This window comes from Geospiza fortis, unplaced genomic scaffold (genome assembly GCF_000277835.1).
Source record: "Geospiza fortis unplaced genomic scaffold, GeoFor_1.0 scaffold244, whole genome shotgun sequence".
Taxonomy (NCBI): domain Eukaryota; kingdom Metazoa; phylum Chordata; class Aves; order Passeriformes; family Thraupidae; genus Geospiza; species Geospiza fortis.
Genome location: NW_005054370.1, coordinates 1,312,030 through 1,327,998, shown reverse-complemented (window position 1 = coordinate 1,327,998; position 15,969 = coordinate 1,312,030). Strand labels below are relative to the sequence as shown.

The 15,969-nt window shown below is 42.4% G+C and overlaps 1 long non-coding RNA gene across 1 annotated transcript in view; it reads right to left on the bottom strand.

The window, feature by feature from the left end:
• LOC115948276 overlaps nucleotides 1–15,969 on the bottom strand; it is a 46,100-nt gene that overhangs the window by 28,380 nt on the left and 1,751 nt on the right. The window lies entirely within an intron of this gene.

Here is a 15,969-nt window from a genome sequence, read left to right as displayed (position 1 = left end):
CCTGCACAGGCATTTTTCCTAACAGTAATGATGGGAGGGAAAAAAATTGAAAAAAAAATAATACCTTGTAACTAGAATTGTAAGGAACTGGCAAATAATCATCCAAATGCAGGCTGTGGGGGCTTTATGGAAGGAATGAATAGATCCATGCATTGTTACAGGTGATAACAGATAACAGAGGGTTTGGACAGCACAGACATGAGCTCTCAAAGACAAGTTCTCCAAATCTGGTATCACACAATTTCAAACAGAAAGGAAGAAAATGACTACTTTGGTGACTCTTCAAGATCTCATTGTAAGAAAGAAGTGACTGAAATTTTGAGGGTGGAAAAGAGCTTGAAGGGTGGTGATGAAATGGGATTAAAAATTAACATCAAAATAAGAGTATCAAACTCTGGAAAAGCAGGCTTTGATTCCTTCGGGACACCTGAAATACTGTCCCATTTGAGGAGGCAGGTGCTGTTTCTTGAAAGTCGCCAGGAATTTAAACAACAGTGCAGATACCCACACGTACAGCAGGAATCCTACACAAAGCAGGAGCTCACCAGAGCATCTGCAATCCTTGTTTTCACAAGTGCTGGAACAGATAAACTAAAACTCTGTATTTGCCTATTGCTAATTTTGTTTCCTGCTTCATCTTTGCATGGTCCAGCTCTGTGACCTTTGCAGAGTAAATATGGGTGAAGGGAAGGAGCTGGTGTGACTGTTAAAGTGCCAGCTTTGTTCCCTTGATATCCAGGCTCAGTCATTAATCAAAAAGAGTCAAGCTGGTCCCTAATTACAAGCTCTCCAATCACCTCAAAAAAGAAAGCAGCACGCAAAACTAGGTCAAATAAATAAGAAGGAAATATGAAAAAAAACCAGCGCAAACACACGGGGACAAACTGAGAAAAGCCAGGAAAATATGAACAAAAATCAACAACAAACCAACCTTTAAGTGCTTCATTAACATGCAAGAGGAAATATTAGTTTTGATTCTTGCTGGGGAAGGGGGAGCAGTGACAGATGACCCTGTGAGGGCTGAAGTGACAGTACTTTTCTCTCTGTTCAGCCCTCCCTAAAGAGGTCAGCGGGGAACAGATGGCCAACAACGGCCGCGCTGGTGCGGAGCCGCAGTGACGACACCGATTTCTCCCAGGGATTTCTCCCAGGGATTTCATGGGGCTCTGGCCAAGCTGGTGCCAGGGGCAGCAAAGCACCCACAGCCAGGCTGCTCCTGCTCCACTGTCAGGATCTTTAGCAGCTCAGAGTGACCCTGAGAAAAGTTAGAAAGTCTCTTTTCCCAGCCCAGCACTTGAAGAAGGAGTCAGAGCTCTTCATTTCTCAGTCTCAAGGTTGTTCATTGTTTCTTATCTATAAAAAATTTTCTCCTGCCCTGCCGAGGTCCGTCCAGCAGGACAGTTCCAGGCACTCTGCCTGCCCCCAGGGCAGTGTTTTGTCTTTATACTAAAAACTACCTATACAATGTTTACAACTAATTCTAACATACCTATCACCTATGTTAGACAGTGAGCTTCTACTCTAAACCAATCTGTAAGTGCCAACATCACAGCAGAAATGGAGGCCAAGAAGAAGAAGGAGAAAGGCTGGACATGCCCAGATCTCTCTGTCTTGCCCTCTGAACCCCCATTCTAAAAACCCCAAAATCTACTTTTTCACCTTGTGATAAATTCACTATCATTCTACTTAACTGTCATGGTTTGCAGATCTTCATCTATGGTTGGTAATTTGCTCCACGGGTCATAATCAAACCCACAGGCATTTTGGGCTCTGTGCCAGGGTCTCTGAGCCCCCTGGTAGGGGTGTAGGGGTCTTGGCCATCCTGGACAGCCAGAGGGATGCCCTGGGTTCCCACACTCCACCTCCATCCCTGCAATGGTCCATTCTGGCTTCCTTCCCAAAGGGTTGATGAATATAGCTCCAGCTGCATGTGGGAACTTGGGGGACAGGGAATATTATGAAGTGCTGGTTTTAATTTTTGCTTATAGAGAGGGCTGCTAAGACTTTGAGATAGACTAGAGTTTACTAGAGTGTAAAACAGATAATAGAGAATAGTGTAGTTTGTTATTAGGTGAGTGTAGCCATGATATTTTCTGAAAAATCCTTTCCTTAGGATTTTTTCTCCTCCGAAGCTGAGAGGCCACAGGAACAAAATGTAAACAATGATTATCTGCTGCTGTGGAATGCAACAGGTGGATCTGTGATTGGTCTCAGGTGGTTGTTTCTAATTAATGGCCAATCACAGTCCAGCTGGCTCAGACTCCCTGTCCGAGACACAAGCTTTTGTTATTCATTCCTTCTTTTTTTTCTCTTAGCTAGCCTTCTGATGAAATCCTTTCTTCTATTCTTTTAGTATAGTTTTAATATAATATATATAATAAAATAATAAATCAAACCTTCTGAAACATGGAGTCAACATTCTCATCTCTTCCCTCATCCTAAGACCCCTGTGAACACCATCACAGGTGAGAAATTTAAGTTTTAGGATTTTTAGTATAGACATAAATAGGAAGTAAGATGGAAGCTTTGAAGTGTTGTCTTTGTCTTCTTCTTACAGTGCTTTTCCTGTGCACTAAATCTAGTACAGACAATGTACCACAACTTTTAATAACAATAAACAACAAACTGAAGACCAAAAAAGTCCCATATGTTTCTCTTTCCTAACACAAAACTGTTACAAAAAAGTTTCCCCTATCAAGAGAACCCAACAAGAGGAGCAAACAGCCATACAGGCAAAACACTCAAGATGTGTTTAAAAGTCCCTTTTCCCAAAATTTGAGATGATCTGGCTTCTCAGAAAAACTCCCATGAAATGGCAGGGAAGAAAAGGAGATAGAGCTAAACATTTTGCTGCCACTCCAAAGAGGAAACCAGGCCAGCAAAAGCAAGAACAGCTTAAAAATTCCTGAGAGAAATGGGATATTCCCCCCCTGGCTGGGCCTGCTGTCATTCTACCATGTCTAAGTCATTGCAGGGTACCTTAAAGCACGAGCAGGTGGATGGATGGCACTGTGGAAAAGCAGCAGATGGCAAAGACTGTACATAAAACTTACAAGGGAAGAGAGAAAAACATCAGCAAGAGCTAACAAGGATTTATGGAACAAAAAAAAGCCTGATTTTTTTTTTCCTACAGCATAGTCCCAGGTATTTTTGGAAAAGATGAAAGAGAAGCAACTAAACTACATAACTGACTTTTCAATCCACATGGATATTTTTGTTAGTGAGAATATGATTGCTTTATTATTTAATAATTTTAAGGTACATAACAAAATCACAATAAAACCCCACAAAACCCCTCCCATAAGGCAGGGACCTGATGAATTTCTGTTGCAGTGTGCCACACATCCAGCAGTAAAATTTTTATTAACCACTTTGCTGCTGGACAAATGTGTCCACTTAGTTTCTAGAATATATCAAGTCATGGGGCTGGAAAACAATTAAGGAGAGATAATATTCAGAACACCCTGATGAACTCAAAAAGGCAGAGAATCAGTGAGAAAAAGCACAGGGTACCATGTTTGGCAGGAAAAATCCTATATAAATACAGCATAGGGAACAAATGGCAGAGCACCAGTTTTGGGGAGACAAAAAAGCAGGTGCTGCAGTGGATTTCACTCCAAAGGCAAAGCAACAACATCACAGATGGTCAGAAATTCTTTAGCTGATGTGCTCTGTCCAGCTTGGGACTTCTACAGCAAGAGAGACACAGGTCAGCTGGAGAAAACCCAGAAAACAGCACCAAGAAGATAAAAAAAGCACAGGCCCTTGGAAAAAACTTCACTTAATCTAAAGAAATGGCAACACTGCTATTCAAAAAGGTGTTAAAGACAGAGGCAGAGAAGCAAGGAGTAAAATCTTTCTCCTTTAGCTGTGGTAAGTAGCAGTGAATTTAAATTGCAACAAAGAAGATTTGGATTAGGTAACGAAAAATCCTCCACGCTGAAGCGTTTTAAAAAAACCCAACATTAAAATGTATACCAAATCTTTATAAATATACATTTGGAGAAGAGGAAAAACATAAAAAGAAAAGATGATTTATTTTTTATGAAGCAAAATTGATATAAGGCCACACCAACTCCTAAACACAAAAACAATTAGAGAACTGGAGGCCTCTACCCATTTACAAAGTGAAATCCTACAATCTCCTTTCCAGGGAATTAGTGGGGGCAAGCCCCCAGTCACACCCTGTGCACAAGACAAATCTATGGAGGAGTTACAGGTACAGTTGTGAGCACACAGTTTAAATTACACCCTGTAATTTGAAAGTCTGGGTGCAAAATTTGCTCCTGTGGGGAGTCATAAATGAAGTGCAATGAGAGTTTTTGTTTGACCTCAGTTTATGATTTCTTGATCCCATGTTTTGGGGTTTCTCACTGTCCAATTAAGTCCCTGTCTTGCAATTAACTCTCATTAATAAACTATTTGCCTTGACAGGAGTTTCCTTCTTCTGAAACATCAAGATACCATCCATTCTAACAGATGTGGGCTGGGACTTTGATACCTCCAGTTTCTGGTGAACTTATCTTGAAATGTGTAACAGAAAATTGATCTGAACAGGAGCAGCAGCCAGATTTCTGCAGCCACTCAGAAATCCCACCAAATCTGGAATCTCTGCAGGAGCAGAATGTAGCTGCCATTCAAAACCAACCCAGAACATCACAGCATTAGCTGAGAACATGGTGTGAAAAGCAACACATTCAATTAAAATTGGTGAAACTAGAGGTAGATTTTAGGTTGTCCAAGAGATTAAATTAATAATCCTGCTCCTACAAAGTGTAAAATAGAAATTCCAGAATCAGAAAGCATTTCTGTGTTCCATGCTCTGTCTCAAGGCTGTGCTTCCAGCAGCAGCACACGGTGTTTCTAAGATGTCACTTTGGAATATTGGTTGGAGAGCAATAAAATTCTGGCAGGATCCCAAGGAGAGAAAAAGAGAATTGCAGCTGGTGTGTGCTGCAGGACCTGGGCTCCCACTGGAAGTTTCCAGCTCACCCAGTGTTAACTTACTGTGACCCTCCTTTGTGTACACATAAGGTAAATAACCACTCAAGCAGATTAGAGTAGAACAAAAATAAAGCAGAACAGGTAGTTACCATCATTCAATTACGGATATTTTTCAAAAGCACAGGGACCTGGCCTTGTTTTAGCTTCTCTTGGTTATTACCAATGACTGGAAGAGGGGGAAATTCCAGAGAAGAAAAGGTTTTATAAACTAAAGATGCAGATGAACTATGACTGGCAAACCGGAAGTTTGAAGAGCCCATATTTGAGCACTGTCAAGTCCCAGTAAATGTTTGCAGGGCTTGAAGTTGTTCTTTTCTTCATCTAAAGACTTCCTTTTGGTTTTGTTAAACACTCCAGTTTCTCCTGGTGTGTTAGCTGAGAGGGATGGGTGCTGAGGAGAGCACTGGAGTAAAACCAGGAACATTGCAGGTGTGTGTTAACCCTTCATTACTGACCAAAACTGTCACTGCAGAGGATTTCCTACTCACACCATCCCTGTTCCAGGCAGAGCCAGCTCCAGCCTGCTCCCATGCAGCATGAGAGCATTAACTGCACCCTTGGAACTCATCATCTAGTGACATTTTATTTAAAAGGCATCTGATAACTGCACTCCAAGACACATGACACCAATCAAAGCACAGCAAGTGGGGACAATCACCGGATCAATCATGGAAGTTCCAATCCAAATGAAGAGATTCATGTAGATAATCCCACAGGGATGCCACCTCACAGGTTCATCCCCTCTCCTGTGGAGGTGCTGCTCTCCACAGTGCAGGAATATTAGTGTACATACAAGCTCCAACATGGGGCAGACCAAGGAGTTAGCAGGTTAATGTGGCCATGGGCTAGAACTGTACACCAAACCTCAGCCATTTATGCATTTCAGGCATGAACCATATCAGAATTTACTCCCTCAATCTGCTGACAACACCCCAACCCATGGGCACCACTCAGACTATGCAAGGACCAAAAGAAAAAAAGCCTCACACCCAAAAAAAATTCTGTTAATCTTTGGGGAAAAATAACAGAAATCACGTGGGAATTTGTTTTTCATTAGAAATGCCAACATTTTCTACAAAAAAAAAAAAAAAAAAAAAAAAAAAAAAAAAAAAAAAGCTCCCCTTAAATTCATCACTGAAAGCAGGCTACAAACAGCAAGAAACCTGCTATGGAAAACAACTCTCCTCCCCCAGCAAACACAGAGAGATGAAAAAATTAAGCTACACACTGTGAAGGGTGCAGATAACCAGATTTACATTCCCTCCCAAGCCTGATGATATTTACCAGCAGTTGATCTGGCATCTGCTCCACAGCTCGTCCCCAATCTTCCTGGGACATAATGCACAAAGGAAAACAGCTTTGGAATCCAGCAGCTCAGCAAGAGCACAGCATGTTTGTCTCTCCAGATACTGCCGGCTATTTTGGCTTCTGGAAATACTTCAGAAGATGAGAGCCCTGTGCCAGTCCCCCTCAGTGACCAAGTGTCATGCTTTAGCTGACCCAGGAGCAGAAGCAAGGCACAGACAAGCTGCTGGCTCTATTTAGCTGAACTCCAAGAACACTTTAGAGGAGCACTGCTTCCTGGGGCAGCTGCACAGGGACACTGCAACGTAGGAGGCCAGGAAATTGGAACAGGAGCAGCAGCTCCACAGGATGTTTTGCCACTCCCAGGGATGGAGGCTGGTGGAGCCAGTCAGCCACCTGTCATCCTGAAGGGACAACGGGGTCAGGAGGGACAGGCCACAGCTGGGAGCACTGTGCAGCAAACCCTCAGAGCCCTCCAGCAGGCAAAGCTAAGCCTTAATGCTACTCTGCTGAAAAAAACTGAAAATCAAGTTTATGTTACTACAATGATGCACCATTTTGCCTGTAGGGATTTCCAACACATCTAACCCTCCTTTTCCCTTCCATCACAGTTAGGTGCCAGTGCTCAATTATTTCTGAGCCCAATCACTTTATCAGCAGCAGGTGAAAGCACAGTGAACTCATTTATTGCCAGAGCTGAAGACCAGGTTGGTGCTCTCACATAGGCAGGGCTGGACAACACAACTTACAGCATCAAAAAAAGGAAACAGAATTTCTCCTGAAGACAGGGTTTATGGTGCTGCCCTTGTGATTATTCTGGGAATCAGGTGGTGCTAATACCTTCAGCAAACGACCCCCAGCTTACAGCAGCCACAGGTCCACTGGGTGTCCATGTTCATGAGTGGTTCCAGTGTGATTACACAGGCCCAGGAAGGTGAGCAACACCTCCCCTCAGGCAGAGTGGAAAAATGCACACACACTGCCCTCATTCCTAGCCACAGGCAGGGACACTGTACCAGGCATGTCCAAGAATCAAACAGCACAGCAGCAGGACAGTGAGAGCAGCAGTGACCCGACACACACATGTCACCCGACCTGAACACTCATCTGCCTGTCTGAGATGACCTGAGGTCCCCTCCAGCCTGGGCTGTCCTGTGACATTAAAATCATTTCCTAGATGTGTGGCAGAAGCTGTAGAAGCCAACCTCTAGGAAAACAGGGGTGGGTCTCTGTTACCCCAGCGCTGAGATCCCCAGGTGTCACCTTGGAGGCACAAGAGGAGAGATGCAGGACACTGCTGCAGCCCACAGAGACACCTGGGTGGGGGAATCACAGGCCAGCAGCCCCACAGGGAAGGGATGTCCCCAGATCCACAATCAGGAAAAAATAAGGACACTGCTCCTCATGCTGCAGAGCCCAGGGTGGGAAGGATGAGGTGCTCTCTCTCCACACTGCCTCGGGAAGCTGAAGTCCCTCTGTCCCTCTGTGCTGTGTCACCTCACCATACCTGCTCCCACATGCACAGGTAAACTGAATGCACAGCTGCTGACACAGCAAGGCAAATCAAGATGAAAAAGGGAAAAGAGATGTCAGAAAACCTCCTTGTCTTAGAAACCAAATGGGAAATACACTTAAAGCAAATATGATGATGGAGATCTAAGTTTTAGTAAGATGTTTATTCTTTTAGAAGATTTCAGAATACACAAACCCATAATTTCCTTCTGCTGCATTTTTAAATTTGCTGAGTGAGCTCATTGAACATTCAAGCTGTTGTCTTCAAGTTTTCCAAATACCATTCTATTTAAAGGCACTGTGAATAGGGAATTCAATTTATCAAATGAATGAAAGAAGAATTCTTAGCAGGAACCCTGGTGAGCTAATCAAGAGTCACAATAAAATGTCAGGGGTCCTGGAATTCTCGGCAGGAGGTTAACACCAAATTTGATCCGAGTCAAGGAAGACAAAACACACTATAGACTAATAAACTGTACTAAAAGTTGTGCACTGCAAATTTCTGAAAGTTTAAACACAAATGAAGAAAATCTACTTGGTTTGTGCGATTTATACACTTCTAGTATTTCACTGCAAAAATCAAAATACACTGTTCACCATAATCATGTCATTTAACTTAAAGAAAATACTTTTTGAAACTTTGAAGTTTTTGTTCCACTGCATCTTCAGCTGCAAGGCTGTTTTGAAAATTAAGATGGCAGCATAGTTTGAGTAAGATAAGAAACAATTACTCTTTAGGCTGGAAACTGGATTCAGTTCAAGACTTATCCTGCCACCCAAAATTAAGGAAACAGCATAATCCATCCACCTTTCCTTCCACAAACCTACCAGAGTTTAAAAGATTAGCTCTGCACTGCTGAAAGGGTAATCCTTAAAACTTGAGCTTAATGGAAATAAACTTCTCTGCTCCTCTCTTCACTTTCCATACTAAAAGCATAAATTAGAATATCAGACCCAGCATCAGAATGGGCCATCATCCATTTTTCAACTTAGCAAATGAATAGCAGCTCCATGGGGGAGGAGAGACAGGGTGGGGAGAAATGGAGAAAGGAAATAGCCATAAATGATCTTCCAGGACAGGAAAACTAGTTGCAGTAAATACCACTTTGGAAATCAATTTATGGTCAATTACGATCTTACTAATAACTATTTTATGCCTTCATTTAGTGCATGAAATGCCCAGGGGAGCAAATATTCTCAGAAATATATCCAATATGTCTCAAAGTATGTTATCTGATCAGGAGATGCAGCCAGAATTCCAGAAAGAACAGCTCTTGCTTGTCTGGATGCTGACTGAGGGATTGGGGATGGGGCAGGAGGGAAGCACAATTTCAGTGAAGGTGGACTATCAGTGTTGGCAATATCACCCAGATAAAAAAAAAAGATTATATCTATCAGTCTGGGTTGTTGGCTTCAAAAGCAGTGAGTTTTGTCATCACTGCAGTATTTCACCCAGAGATTTGTGAAGTACATTTCATTCTCACAAATTAGAAAAAATTAAAGGGAGAGAATTTGTAAGAAAAAATTAAAGTTAAGGGTCTTTTTTAGGCAAATCATTACATAAACATCCATCCACTAAGCCAACCATTGCTTTAGTCAATTACTACATGTAAATGTGGTAGCAGAGTATAAAGACTGACATCTCCAATGCACTGTTGGTGTAATGAGACTTACTCGGACCATTCTTTTCTCAAGTGAAGGAGTTGAGTTCTATGAGATTGATTAGAAAAATAGAAATAGTAAAAATTACACATTCACCAAGCTCCACTAAGTTCCAGATAATAAATCTTTCACCTGAAACAGAACTATTTATACAGAGATACTGCTCCTCAACAGCAGCAGTTCTATTACTGTGACACACCAAATTTAGCTCCACACCTCGATCAGACATATATTTTATTATGATCATACTAGAAAACATTAAATAGCATTTAGTGTGCTATCACTAGGCTCTCCTCCTTCCTTATCAGAAGATGTTGCAATCTCCATTATAATTTATTTTTAAAAGATTAAAGATAAACATCTACTTCATTATAGTTTACACCAGCAAAGAGAAACCAAATAATTTCATAGGCAGGAAGATGTGAACAGCACACAGTATGCCAACAGGTTATTTTTAACTAAGAGCAATTTTTTCTGCATCACAAAACAGGAATGAGTACTGGGCACTTAAAACATTCCACCATAAGGAGATAAGGATGATTAGATTTGCAGAGATGGAGCATCTTTTGTAAGAGAAAGAATTTCAAGGTAGCACCCATTTCAAAGCTGACGATGTGGTAAAAACTCAGACAATACAAACACTGGAAGCAATTCTCCTCTGTTAAGTTTGGGCACTTGGTAAGTGCAACTAAAAACACAGAGGAAAGAGGAAAGTTGTGACCTGCAGACGGACAGAATGACGTTAGCAGAGAGATAATGAGGAATTCCTGCTCCTGCTTTTGGTAACACACTCGTGTAAAGAGTGATTTACTTGATTTACACACACCCCATTAGGTTATGCCCGCAGTGCTACTAGAGTTTTTAGCTTCATATTTCATGTGCAGGATCATCCTCAAGGCTACTGTGAACACACACTGAGTTCAAGCAGAAACATTACAAACACCACCAAGACCACCTTCCATGGTCTATTAATGACCTTGTAGAAACACAGGAAAATGGCAGTAAGCACATTATGCATCTGTACAGCGGATTTTTTTTTTTTTTTCTTGGCATTCTCCCTGAACTGCTCCTTTTTTCTAGAATGGTTTGTGTTAAAGCACTGGGCTGATGCTCTTTTGTTTACCAGTAACCAGCTACTGTTTAAAAACAAGGATCTCCATTGTCAGCACCAATGAATGACGTGAGCATCAGCCATGAAAACACTTTGGAATTCTGAAGAACTAAAAGACCTGAGAGTCGGAGGCTTGAGCAGGACTGAAATCAAACTGACACAACACAGATATCTGGCTGAGCTTAAAATAGACTTGGCAGAAGTCAGCCTGGACTAAGAATCGATCTGTGGACACACACTGACCACCCAGAATGTGTTCAAGCCACAGCAAGCACTCCCCATCCCTCCACCAAAACAAACAGCTCTCCCATTTCCCTTCGGGAAGCTTTGGAAATGCAGGATGAGAGAGAAAACTGCAAACTTTGTGCAAACAGAACACAGGAAGGGAAGAAACGAATAGGAAGGAAAAGAGCACATCTAAGAAAAATCATGTAATGCCATTCTAAGAGACTCCTCTTGGGCAGGACCATAACAAAGGCAGCAGCACCATCCCTTCAGAAAATCAGCATGGGAAAACATGCACCGACCCCAGAACAAGAAGCTGGGGGACAGAAGTAGAGGGAAGAATGGATCTCCCTCTGAAAACACCCATGGGCAGCAACTAAACATAGCCCAGGGTGGTTGTTTTCTTTGCTGTGGAAGGGGGGTGGCTGTTATCTTTTCCTAAATGAGCCTATAGCTGGTAGCTGCATGATAACTATTGAGATATATAAACATATTTTTCTCTGGGGCTTAATTACCACAAAGGATGCCAACCAATTTGACATGTCAATTTTTCTCTCAAATAAAAAAAAAAAAACACCTGAAAAATCTTATTGTCTAGCAATGCAGAGCTTAAAAAACAGCCCAAACACCCAAGGAATAAATATTAGGTATTTTCAATACAAAGCAATAAGCAATTGTTATCATTTCTCATAACCGAGTTCCTAAAACATAGAGGTTCTGGACTGAAATCTAAATAAATGTACATCGGGTTTGCAATTTCTTAAATGGCTGTACATTTCAAACCCCAGAAAAAGCAGGCTGCAGATAGCTGTTTATTACAAATGACTTCCACCTCCTCCACAGCCCTCAAAGGCAAACTATAAAGCTGTGTGCAAAGCCAGACAATCTGGGCACCCAGCCATAAACCATCACTGCTGCAGCACAGATAACTGTTCTCCCTCTCAGCCATCCTTGGCTGCAAACCCACGGGGAAGAGCTCCAGAAACCAGACCTCAGGACCGGCAGGGCTTCTAATATTTTATGAACTTGAATTACAACTACGTTTGAGACCTCAGTGCTGAAAAATTACAGCGCTGATTCACACCCAGGGCTGAGACCAAAACTCACTCGGATTTGCCTGGTACCCTGAACCTCGAGATGCAACAACAGCCAGTGATTTTACAGCTGCCTTCAGTGACAGAAGCCTTTTTATTGGGAGGAAGAGACAGACATGCTACTCTCTTCAAAAACAAGACAAAAGAATCAGATGCATATTTTAGAGTAGTGCTGCATTTTCCACCATCTTTGACACGGCCTCAAAGAGCACAGTGACTGCTCTGGGCCAGTTTCTTTATGATCAAATCCAGACATTTGTATCTTGGGCGGGAGATTTTAAAACATTAGTGACAAGGCAGGAAGGAGCACAAATGAAGTTTCAGAAAACACAGTTGTAACTGTATTTGGGAATCCACGGTGAAGTTAACCATGATTAAGTAATGATAAAATAATCCTAAGTACATCTCCTTCTGGCATTTAAGATGTACAACTTAGCCATGCTTTCAGTTGACAATTTTCCTAACTAGCACGGATTCCTAAAGGGAGATCAAATAATACTTTGATTCCTCTGCTTTCATACATTAAGAATAACCATCTTTCATTTTACCAACAGCGTTTGCCAGTGAAGAGACGGCGCAGAGCACATAGATCATTTAGTAATGCAATTTACTGTCACTTCTAGATCATCTCCCCATTCAATAAAGTATACTTCTCTTCTAAATACTATTTGCCCTGGCTGATATCTTAATAATACAGCTGAAAACCTCAAGCCATTATCACTAGAAGGCATCAGCTGATCCTAAATTGGCTAGACTGCAGCGTCACAGGCATTTAAGAGGTTTCCTTATCATTCATCTTTAATACTGAGGGATCGACACACTCCTACCTGCAGCTTCTAGGCCAAGGGGAAACCTTCTAATGGTATTACCATTATCTTGTAATCTGAATTTTAAACAATTAAAACAATAGCACTTTTGTGTTGCAGGTCTCTACTGTTACCAAAGATGATATATTTTTTATCAGTTGTCATGTTCAAAGTCTTACATAAAACACAGATTTTTTTTTAAAGCAGAAATATGCACTCTGCACTGAAGCTGCTCAACCTTTAAAGAGAAGCAGCACTGTAACAAGGCACTTAAATTGAAGCCATCAAGAGAGACCACTTGGTTTGCTCAGGAAAGGTTTGGTCATTTTATTTTAAATCTGCAGTTCTTTTAGTCAATACGATCTGGCAATTCTTTCCAAATGAAAGCCTCTTTTTACTGAAGCAGGGGATGGCTCCACCCCTGACCTCCTCCTTCAGCTTGTTTTGGAAAGGGGCCAGATGACAGCATTTGGAAAAGCGCATGTTTATCTCGGCGAGGCCAGCTGCTAAGTTAACATATTACCCGTTCCCACATCCCCCGCTCTTGGTTAAGTCTTCACAGCTAAAACTGAAAGTAAACGCTGCCATTGGGCTTTTAATAAATGTAACATGAAAGAGAAAAGGACTCTCCATGGCACGGAGCATCTGAAGGGGCTACAGAGGTCTAGGTCATTTTGAGTGAACAGCAGGCAGTAACTCTGTCAATAAAATTCCTGGCCTTTCTGAATGAAGTGAATGAAAAACTGAAAAATAAGCGGTTTTATTTCTAGATTAATTTAAAGCTATGCCCTCCACAAGACTGCCACTCAGCAACAGTTTGCTTGACTACACAAGATTATAAATCCCTGCTTGACAAAACCTTTCACTTCATCTGGTTTTATTGTTAGTCCATACTTGGCAAGGTATGGAACATGGGAGCTTTGAGAATTCTAACAAAGAATCTTCAGATTAAAAGTAGTCTTATGCCCAATTGCTTTTTCTATTTTAAGGAAATTCCATCTCATCATTTTCAAAGTCTTAAAAACTTCTTTCAAGCAAAAAGAGCACAGAATTACCTCACTTCCCACAAACACCAGTGAGAAACCTCAACTTAGCAAAAGCAGAGTGTGTTATCTTATTAGAAAAGAAATCCTGGAGAAGAAACCAGAAATTAAGGCAGAGGTGGGGTTTTCATCGATCCCAGCAAGGTCCAGCAGGCTTTGCAATGGGCAAACCCATCCACTCACAGGTGATCAGAGACAGATTTTGGAGGAAGCCAAGATTCCATGGCTGAGGGTGAACCTCCAAGTCCCCAGATGGTTTTTAGCCCAAGGGCAGTGTCCCACAGCAAACTCCACTCTGCTGTGGCCAGCGGGGAAATGGCACAGCCCAAGGCTGCCCACAGGGATATTCCCAGACACTGGGACTGGCACCTTGCACCACTGACAGCTCCAAAATAATCCATGTGCTGCAAAGCTGATGTACAGCACACACAAACCACCCGCGTGTAACACAACAGCTCTTAGTCTGATGGATCCCAGACTTTAATCTGTCAATATGGGAATCCACACATAGAACAGAAAAATTAATATATCCTGCTGCAATCCAGGGAAGTTCTCAAAAAAAAGGTTTGTCTGTCTTGTTTCTTTCATTGCTACGAACAAAACCTTTACACCAAAGTACAAAATTCTGCCTAAAATTAGCCCCTACTAATGCCCATCCCTCTCGCCCTGGAGCAAGTCCTGGCTGCAGCAGTTTTCCCCGTGGCAGCACCTGTTCTCCGGGGGCTGGACTGCAATGAACCTTCCTCAGCTCAGGAAGCCAGGCAGATCACTTCCACTCAGAAATGATCCGTTCCCCTTTGAAAATAAGGACAAAGCCACACAAGGCATTATTCCACTACTGCTGCTGCCCTTAAGCACCCATTTTCCCTAAAAAAAGTTCAAATTAATCTGATTTACTACAGCCCTTTTTTCTCACTGACTGAGTCCTGGGCTCGGAAGCAGCTAGGTGAGGTTATCCACCAGCAATCCCAGCCAAAAAGCACCACAGTGCTCCCCAGAGCAGACCGAGCTTCCAGAGGCTGGAGCAGCTTCCACACTGGGGTATCCAGGGCTGACACTGCTGCTTTCACCTTCAGGAAAGATTTCCAGAAGCCACAGCAGAGACGCCAGCGCATCCGGGGGCTGTTGCTCAGCACACACCATTTTGAGCTGACAAATAACACACAGCAACGGGCAGCCAGACATCCCAGGGATTCCTGAAGCCCAGGAACCGCGGCTGCGGGAAGGAAACTCTGTGATGTGCTAAGCACAGCTTGCACCCGCTGCAAGTCACCTCCTATTTCCTTGGAAAACACCAGGGGAAGCAGTGAGAACCCGTGTGTACCTTCTCGAAATTATTATTTTTTAAAAAAAATGTAATATCCGAGAGGAAACACCATTTAAATTCTCATTTAAATTTGTCGGGGAATCAAAAAAATAACCCCAAAAAACCCCACCCACCGCAGGGAAGGAGGGCAGGATCTGGAAGCCGTGCCTGGCTCTCCCAGTGCATCCAGCAGCAGTGCAGATGTTCTCCTGCTCCTCCGCTCTGGCATTGTCCTCAGGTCCACAGCACCACCGACACCCACCTGATTTAAAGCTCTGCACCACCGGCCAGCCCACTAACAGCGGGATTTATTGGAATTTTAATTACCTTAACCGGCCTAATGTCCACAGCAAATTTCTGTACATAAATTAGCATAATTCGCCAGATACATACATATGCAAACGAGAGGGAAAAATATGCAACAGACTCGGGTATGACGTCCCAAAGATTATTTCTAAATTTAAACTGGCTGTTAGAATAATTGAATAAATCTCATCTCGCAGATACACTCGAGTTGTAGCAGAAAATAAACTAGTCACAAAGACCTGCAGTATTATTTTTAATGGGAAAAGAGGGGGGGAACCCAATTGAGTTCAATAAATCCCATAATTGAACCTTCAACTAATTACATATTAAGAAGATTAACCTTTGACACAAACTTGTGATACAAACAAAGAAGCCTCGAACAATTAATAAACTTCCAGTGTTTCAAGATTTCTCAGGTTAACAACTGAGCCCTCCCCATTTTCCACCCCTTCTGCTTCGCAGTTAAAGGAATAAACTCTGTTTAATACTCTCTCTCCCCCTGGATATTCCAGGTTTAGACGAAGATCTCTCTGTGAATACACAGGAGAAAATTACTGCGGATGCTCGCAGTCTCATTACGGGGGGGGGGGGGGGA